The sequence below is a fragment of the Strix uralensis genome, chromosome 31 (assembly GCF_047716275.1).
Source record: "Strix uralensis isolate ZFMK-TIS-50842 chromosome 31, bStrUra1, whole genome shotgun sequence".
NCBI classification, from domain to species: domain Eukaryota; kingdom Metazoa; phylum Chordata; class Aves; order Strigiformes; family Strigidae; genus Strix; species Strix uralensis.
Genome location: NC_134002.1, coordinates 3,976,615 through 3,984,798, shown reverse-complemented (window position 1 = coordinate 3,984,798; position 8,184 = coordinate 3,976,615). Strand labels below are relative to the sequence as shown.

General features: G+C 51.8%; 1 pseudogene; it reads left to right on the top strand.

Moving 5' to 3' along the window:
• The first annotated feature begins 6,001 nt into the window (after positions 1-6,001).
• On the top strand, positions 6,002-6,976 carry LOC141936127 (olfactory receptor 6E1-like; annotated as a pseudogene).
• The last annotated feature ends 1,208 nt before the right edge of the window (positions 6,977-8,184 follow it).

Sequence of the window (8,184 nt, the reverse complement as noted above, 5' to 3'; positions counted from 1 at the left end):
CACATCAACCAACCACCAACCAACCAACCACCAACCAAATCAACCAACCACCAACCAAATCAACCAACCACCAACCAGATCAACCAACCACCAACCAAATCAACCACCAACCAAATCAACTAACCACCCACCCAACCACCAACCAACCAACCACCAACCAAATCAACCAACCACCCACCACCCAACCACCAACCAAATCAACCACCAACCAAATCAACCAACCACCAACCAAATCAACCACCAACCACCCAACCAACCACCAACCAAATCAACCAACCACCAACCAGATCAACCAACCACCAACCAAATCAACCAACCACCAACCAAATCAACCACCAACCAAATCAACCAACCACCCACCCAACCACCCACCACCCAACCACCAACCAAATCAACCACCACCCAACCACCACCCCCCCACCCCCCCACCACCCCCCCTCAGAGGAGGACCTTGCCGCGCTGAGGACGCTTCGGGCTGCGGCGTCTCGGTGCCGCCACTTTTTGAATAACTCAAAACATTCTTTCACGGAAACCGCGACCCCTTGGGGCAGGAGGAGGTTGACTTGCCCAATGGAAGATGATCTTCCTCATGGCCCCTGGATGTTTGGGGTTTGATCGTGGATGGTGGAAGGTTTGATCATGGATGGTGGAAGGTTTGATCGTGGGTGGTGGAAGGTTTGATCGAGGATGGTGGAAGGTTTGATCGTGGATGGTGGAAGGTTTGATCGAGGATGGTGGAAGGTTTGATCGAGGATGGTGGAAGGTTTGATCATGGATGGTGGAAGGTTTGATCGTGGATGGTGGAAGGTTTGATCGAGGATGGTGGAAGGTTTGATCGAGGATGGTGGAAGGTTTGATCGAGGATGGTGGAAGGTTTGATCATGAATGGTGGAAGGTTTGATCATGAATGGTGGAAGGTTTGATCATGAATGGTGGAAGGTTTGATCATGGATGGTGGAAGGTTTGATCATGGATGGTGGAAGGTTTGATCATGGATGGTGGAAGGTTTGATCGAGGATGGTGGAAGGTTTGATCATGGATGGTGGAAGGTTTGACCGTGGATGGTGGAAGGTTTGATCATGGATGGTGGAAGGTTTGATCATGGATGGTGGAAGGTTTGACCGTGGATGGTGGAAGGTTTGATCATGGATGGTGGAAGGTTTGACCGTGGATGGTGGAAGGTTTGATCGAGGATGGTGGAAGGTTTGATCACGGATGCTGGAAGGTTTGATCGTGGATGGTGGAAGGTTTGATTGTGGGTGGTGGAAGGTTTGACCGTGGATGGTGGAAGGTTTGATCGTGGATGGTGGAAGGTTTGATCGTGGGTGGTGGATCCTGGATGGTTTGATCCTGTTTTGTTATTTAAAACCCAAATATCTTGTGGTGGGATCCTAAAGCCGGGGTAGAGGTTGGTGTCCTGCTGCTGAGCGGAGTTGGCCACCACCAAGGGTTGGAAATCAAAGAATTATTTGAGATGGAGAAATGAGGGTGTAGAAAAGCACAGACGTCTTGGCCCTTTTTTTTTTTTTTTTGAGGAGAAAAGCCAAACTTGGGCTTTCCTTCTTCCCAGGACGATGAGCTCTGTGAACGCTGCTGCTCCTCTGTCTCGGTCACTGCTCCGAGGTGGAAGCGGAGAGACCTGGGCAGGTGCAGCGATGGGCTGAGCCCAACGGGGGGAGTTTCACTAAGGCCAAATGCCGGGTTCCCCTCAATGGGTGGGTTCAGTTTTGGGGCTCCTCACCCCAAAAAGGCCATTGAATGACTCGAGCGTGTCCAGAGAAGGGCAACGAAGCTGGTGCAGGGTCTGGAGCACAGGTCTGATGGGGAGCGGCTGAGGGACCTGGGGGGGTTTAGTGTGGAGAAGAGGAGGCTGAGGGGAGACCTCATGGCCCTCTACAGCTGTCGGAAAGGAGGGTGCAGAGAGGGGGGAGGAGTCTCTTGAGCCAAGGACCCAGCACCAGGCCAAGAGGGAATGGCCTCAAGCTGCGCCAGGGCAGGGTCAGACTGGCTCTTAGGAAGGATTTCTTTGCAGAAGGGGTTGTTGGGCGTTGGAATGGGCTGCCCAGGGCAGGGGGGGAGTCCCCATCCCTGGAGGGGTTGAAGAGTCGGGTTGAGCCAGCGCTGAGGGATCTGGTGGGGTTGGGAGCGGTCAGGGTGAGGTTCATGGTGGGGCTGACTCCTCGTCCATCCCCAGGCCGAGCTCCAGCCATTGCTGATGCTCAACCACCACCAATTCCCCCTCGGGGTCCATCACTACCAGACCCCCAAGACCCCACAGTTTCTCCAGGAGGTGTTTTGGGCCACCTTCTCCTCCAGTAGCTCCTTGCAGACCCTCTAGACCCCTACAGACCTCATGAAGTTCAACAAGGCCAAGCGCAGGGCCCTGCCCATGGATCAGGGCAATGACACGCACAAACACCGGCTGGGGGATGGGTGGGTTGAGAGCAGCCCTGTGGAGAAGGACTTGGGGGTGGCAGTGGATGACAAACTGATCATGACCCAGCCACGTGCACTCTCGCAGACCCGAAAGCCACCCGTGTCCTGGGCCAGCAGATCGAGGGAGGGGATTGTCCCCACCTGTTCTGCTCTGGTGAGACCCCCCCCCTGCAGTGCCGTGTCCAGCTCTGGGGGCACCAACATCTGAAGGACACGGATCTGATCAAGCGGGGTCAGAGGAGGCCACGAGGATGATCAGGAGCTGGAGAACCTCCCCTGTGAGGACAGGCTGAGGGAGTTGGGGGGGTTCAGCTGGAGAAGAGAAGACTCTTCCAGTGCTTAAAGGGGGCCTAGAGGGAAGGTGGGTGGAAAGAAATGACCAAGAGAAACCTGTTTGTGAAAGCACCAGCTCGGGGCAAGTTTCTCCATTGCTGGGGCAGCTGGAGGATGCCTTGGGGACAGGAGCAGGGGACACGGGGAGACACCGGCCTCCATCTCCTCATGCCATGGCTGGCCCTCAGCCCTGGGGCTGGTGGGGACGCTGAGACACCTCTCATTTCTTCCTTTGCTCCTCACACTTGGATGGACCTCGGGGAACATCCACGAGCCTGGAGGTTGGACAAACCTCCTGCGCTGAGGCCCCATCGCTGCAGGGGAAGCAGAAGGACCCTGGTTGAGGCTGGGACCCCCCAACAGAACTGAAATCCTTCTCCTTTCGACTACGGCTGCTGTTGGACATGAGACCCACTAACGACAAAGTGTCCACGTGTTCCAGCCTCACCTTGGTTACTCCTTGTGAAGATAAGTCAGAAGTTCTCGTAGGACCACGAGCAAAGTCGACCTTCCCGCTCTGTTTGGGCACTCGGTTACTGGACACCGGAGCAGCATTTCTCCTAAAAGAACCCAGTTTTGTCCTCGTTCCTCCTTCCAACTCACACACCCGCTCTTCTAGGAGGTAGGTCGGTTCTCCATCCCATTTCTTCATGTCTTCTCCACGGTCACACAGGTGATGCCACAGCTTCCCCCGTGGTGTTTATGGGTTCTCCTGAGTAGAGAAACGATCGCTCCTAATACTTTTCCCAAATATTTTACTAATTCTTCACGATTCCGCACTCGTGCAGGAGTGAAGTTCCAACACCCCGAGGTGCCCACCGTTCTAGGTCCTCGCCCATGCTACTCCACACCCCCAGCCACTCATAATTCTCCAATCCTGGGGCAGGTTTCCGGGTGATAAATAGTTGCTTAACCCTGAACAAAACCTGAGCCACGTGCAGGACCGAGCTCCCAGCTCGACCACCACGGTAATATCAGCGTTCCAAAGGTGTCGGAAATTCCTGAATTCCTCAAACACAACTGTAAATACCCCCAGGGCCGACGACAGCACCCGGTCATGGATCAGCAGCACGTAGCACAGCCAAAACCAAGATCTTAACCCAACTCTCGGACTGTGAGCAAGAGCGTGGGAAATACGTAATGCAAATTAGGTGATAAAATCTTAAGGAGACAAGAAATCGACGTTATTACCGGTTCTGCCATTATCTCAAACTTCATGCCCCGCTCTGGGCGCAAAAAAACTGTTGTTTGAACTCATCCGGGAGCCAATCGCCGAGTGGGCAGTTGTCTGCTTTCCCCCCCACGAAATAGGGAAAAGGAAGAAATTCATCGGTGGAATAAAAAAAAAAAATTAGTAATATTAACAAAAACAGTAATAATAGTCCAAAATGGTGACCACCGAGCAGCACCCGGTACAGAGCCCGTCCCCAGCAGTGATCCGGCCGCACCAGAAAATCCCTCCGCACCAACCCGGAAACCAAAACGGGGCGTGAGAGAGCACGCGTGCGCCTCTGTACTGAGCGTGACGTCACATGATAAGGAATGCTCCAAGGATTGACCAGACCTGGCCCTCCAGCCGTGCTCCCGCTCAGCCCAAGGAGACTTAACTCTAACCTGGCCCAAACCAGGACAGCTCAACCCGCTGCGTTATTATGTCCCAGCTTAGATTATTTGCTGGCCAGGGCTTTCTGTTTCCTTCCACCTGTTGAGTTCATTCAGCATCGGCGATGTGGCAGAAAGGTAAGTCTGTGCTGGTCACGGGTCCCTCACGGTGGCCACCATTCTGCCAGGTTTCCATCTCCAGTTATAAATGACCGGCCTTCTCGGCAGAAGTGCACCTGTTTGATAAACTTCATGTACCAAAAGTTCTTTTCCAATTTTATCGTCCATTGACCAAGGGCGTCCCCTTCTCTGTGCCAGGTATATTTCCCAACGCTTCCCTTATTTATCCACGTGTTTTCTGCTGATCAGGCCACGCACTCACTCTTTTTCAATTTGTGCGTTTTACGCCAATTGAGCCACGCGCCGCAAAAACCTTCAGCAAGGAACTCCCTTCAGTATTTCCGTAAAATCTGCTCAGGGAATTTTAACACTCACCCTTCAGTGTCTCCTGCTCCAAAGGTCCCGGGTGAACTCACCAGTTGGATGTTTGGAGATGAGAGGATCCAAAAGTGGTGGCCTAGGGTCTCATCTGGGGTGAAAAACTGTTGAAGAAGTTTCTTCACCCTGGGTTCGTCACCTAGTAGACTCTCAGGCAACGAATATCATAAAAAATAATTTATTCAGATGGTACAGCCAGAATTTGCAGGTTCCCCTAAGAAAGTGTTTTCAGGAGAAGAATAATTTAGGAAATGTAGGTGTGACCCAACAGAGTAAGAAGACAGAAGCCTTTGAGTGTTTGAGCTGACCCACAAAATGGAAACCGGGACTGTCACCTCCGATTCACCGATTCACTGGGCTCATACTGCTGTAGGTGACTGAGATTGTGCTTTTGCTCAAATACAGCCAGTGGATTAATCTCAGGAAATTTTCCAGATGAACTCAGAGCAGAGATTCCCCTATGCCAGACTGGAGGCCAAGAACAAGCTGGACATTTGGGATCTAAGACTGGCCTGAGCCCCAAGGTGAAATGTCATTGCAAAGAGGGAGCAGTGATCTGGACTGAACTTCCCATTTACTCCTCGTGTAAGTGGTACCGATTCTGCCCTGGGACAGAACCTGAGGGGACAACTCAGTCCGTGAAGAAGCTTTGTTTCGCAGCTTAAAACCCACCATCTCCTCCCCTCCATCTCCTCCCCCTCCATTTTGAGTCATCCTAGTTTTGGAGTCATCATCTGCTCTGCTCCTTTCTGTGTCAAGAGGAAGGGAAAACCATCAGTCGTTATTGCATATATTTTCCTTGTGCTTCCATGTCTTTGATAAAAAAAAAAAAAAAAAAAGACTTAATAAATCAGAGATTTGAGACTTGAATAGTGAGTTTCACCTAGTCCTGCATGTGCCTGGGAGAACTTGTTTTCCCAAGGCTCCCTCTATAGTCAGTAGAGACAAGAGAAAACTCTAGAGCCTGGGTCCTCCCAACCTATAATCAAAAATCAGAGTGTGAGAAAAGCTTGAAGGACTCTCTCTGTCAGTGTTGTGGAGGAAGAGTGCTAGAAAGGAAAGAAGCAGAAAAGGAAGGACAGAACTCTTCATCCAGACTGTGAAATTATCACACTTGGGTTTTGCCGTGTTCCTGTCTCAGCAGGATGAGCTGAAATTCCGCATGGGACCAGAAAATGCAACTGCAGTTACTGAGTTCATCCCAGAGGGCTTCTCAGCACTTAACCAAAGGCTGCAGCTATTTCTCTCTCTGGTCCTTCTGCTCATGCACCTGACAACAGTGATGGGGAACACAACCATCATTTCCCTCGTGTGTGTATCACCGCCTGCAAACCCCCATGTACTCTTTCATCAGCAATTTGTGCTTCCTGGAAATCTGGTTTACATCCTCCACAAGCATCCAATTGTTTGTGATCCTGGGTTCTGGTAGGAGAACAATCTCTCTAAGCAGCTGCTTTGCCCAATCCTATTTCTATTTTGCCCTGGGCTGTACAGAGTCGGTTCTCCTTGCTGTCATGTCCTTTGACCGCTACGTTGCTCTCTGCCAGCCTTTGTGTTACGCCGCCATCATGAAGCCTCAGCTCTGCATCCACCTGGCTGCTGCTGCTGGGTCATGGGCATCACACTCTCGAGTTACCGTCTGCTCCTCCTCTACCAGCTGACTTGCTGTGGCTCCAACAAGATCCACCATTTCTTTTGTGACAACTGACCCTTATTCAAGTTGTCCTGCTCTGACAGCAGCCTGCTGTGGAAAATAGACTCTGGTTTAATATCAGTTGGCCGACTGGCTGCCTTATGTTTAACTCTGGCATTTTACATGCGCATCCTTTTCTGTATTCTACACCTTCCAGCAGCCTCTGCGAGGAAAAAAGCTTTTCCTACGTGTTCTTCCCATCTCACCACCTTGGCCATTGCATATGGGAGCTGCATTGCTCTCTACGTGCGGCCTTCAGAAGATGTTTCCTTGGAGACAAACAGATCTGTAGCTTTGCTGAACACTGCCCTGTACCCATTCTTAAATCCGCTCATCTACAGACTTAGAAACAAGACGGTGATCCTGGCCCTGAACGAAGCCATTGCCCGTGCGACACTACAGCTTTTCCCCTAATCATGGTGCATTTCTGGACAGCAATTCCAGTGATCTGCTCCCATCTGTTAAATAACACCAGTGCACAGGTGTGTCACCTCCAAATACAGATGCCTCAGGAGATTTCTGTTCTTGTTGGACTGTGTCAGGTGAAGTGAGAAGAAGCTCATCTGCACACACAAAGGCGGCACCAACAATGGCAGGAGGAGTAACTCAGTTACCACCCTGCCCCAGCTGCTCCCAGGCCCATCACAGCAGAGCCACCAGCTCATCAGGAGCCCATCTCCACAAACCGAGAAGAGCCCCGAGGCACAGGGGCAGGTGGGATCCCAATTTACAGGCTCCTGAGGAATGAACGTCTTGTCCCAGCTCCTTCCAGGGCTGCCCTGGGAGAGCCACCAGCCCCCTTGTCCAGGGGTGAAACCCGTCAGGATGAGCCAAGAGAGCAGCTCTGGGTCAGCATTTGGACTGAGGGGATTGTTGCCTAGGGGTGTGGGACACATGATGGGATGCAGGGCAAGAGCATTTTTGGATTGCAGAGGGCTTATTATGGGATGTTTAGGGGAGGACCCCACCGAGGGCAGCCTGTCCTGTCTTCTCATTAAACTTAATTTCTAACTCTTTCCTGTGTGAGGGAATCTCTCTTCTGTGTGAACATGTGAGCATGGGGGTGTGAGTGCAGCAACTGGAGCAGGAGCAGGGGGTCAGACAGCCCATATGTCATTAGTGCCAGCAACTGAGAGACTGGAGTGAGTGAACTTAAGAGTCTGTGTGTGACTGGGGTGGTCTGTACCAGCATCTGGAACGGGGCTGCGGCCTCGAGGGCTTGTATGTCCAGGTGCCTGCAACTGGGGAGGCTGGTATCCAGGGGCAGCTGCTGAGGAGAGTGAGTGTCCGAGCCCAGCTGCTGGAGGGATCCACCTTGTACAGGAATATAGGATAGGATAGGATAGGATAGGATAGGATAGGATAGGATAGGATAGGATAGGATAGGATAGGATAGTTCAGTTGGAACGACCTGCAATGACCATCTACTCCAAATACGTGACCACTTCAGGGTGGACCAAAAGATAAATCCTGTTATTAAGGGCATTGTCCAAATGCCTCTCAAACACTGACAGGCTTGGGGTGTCGACCACCTCTCTAGGAAGCCTGTTCCAGTGCTCCACTGCCCTCTTGGTAAAGAAATGTTTCCTGATGCCAAGTTTGTACCTCCCCTGATGCAGCTT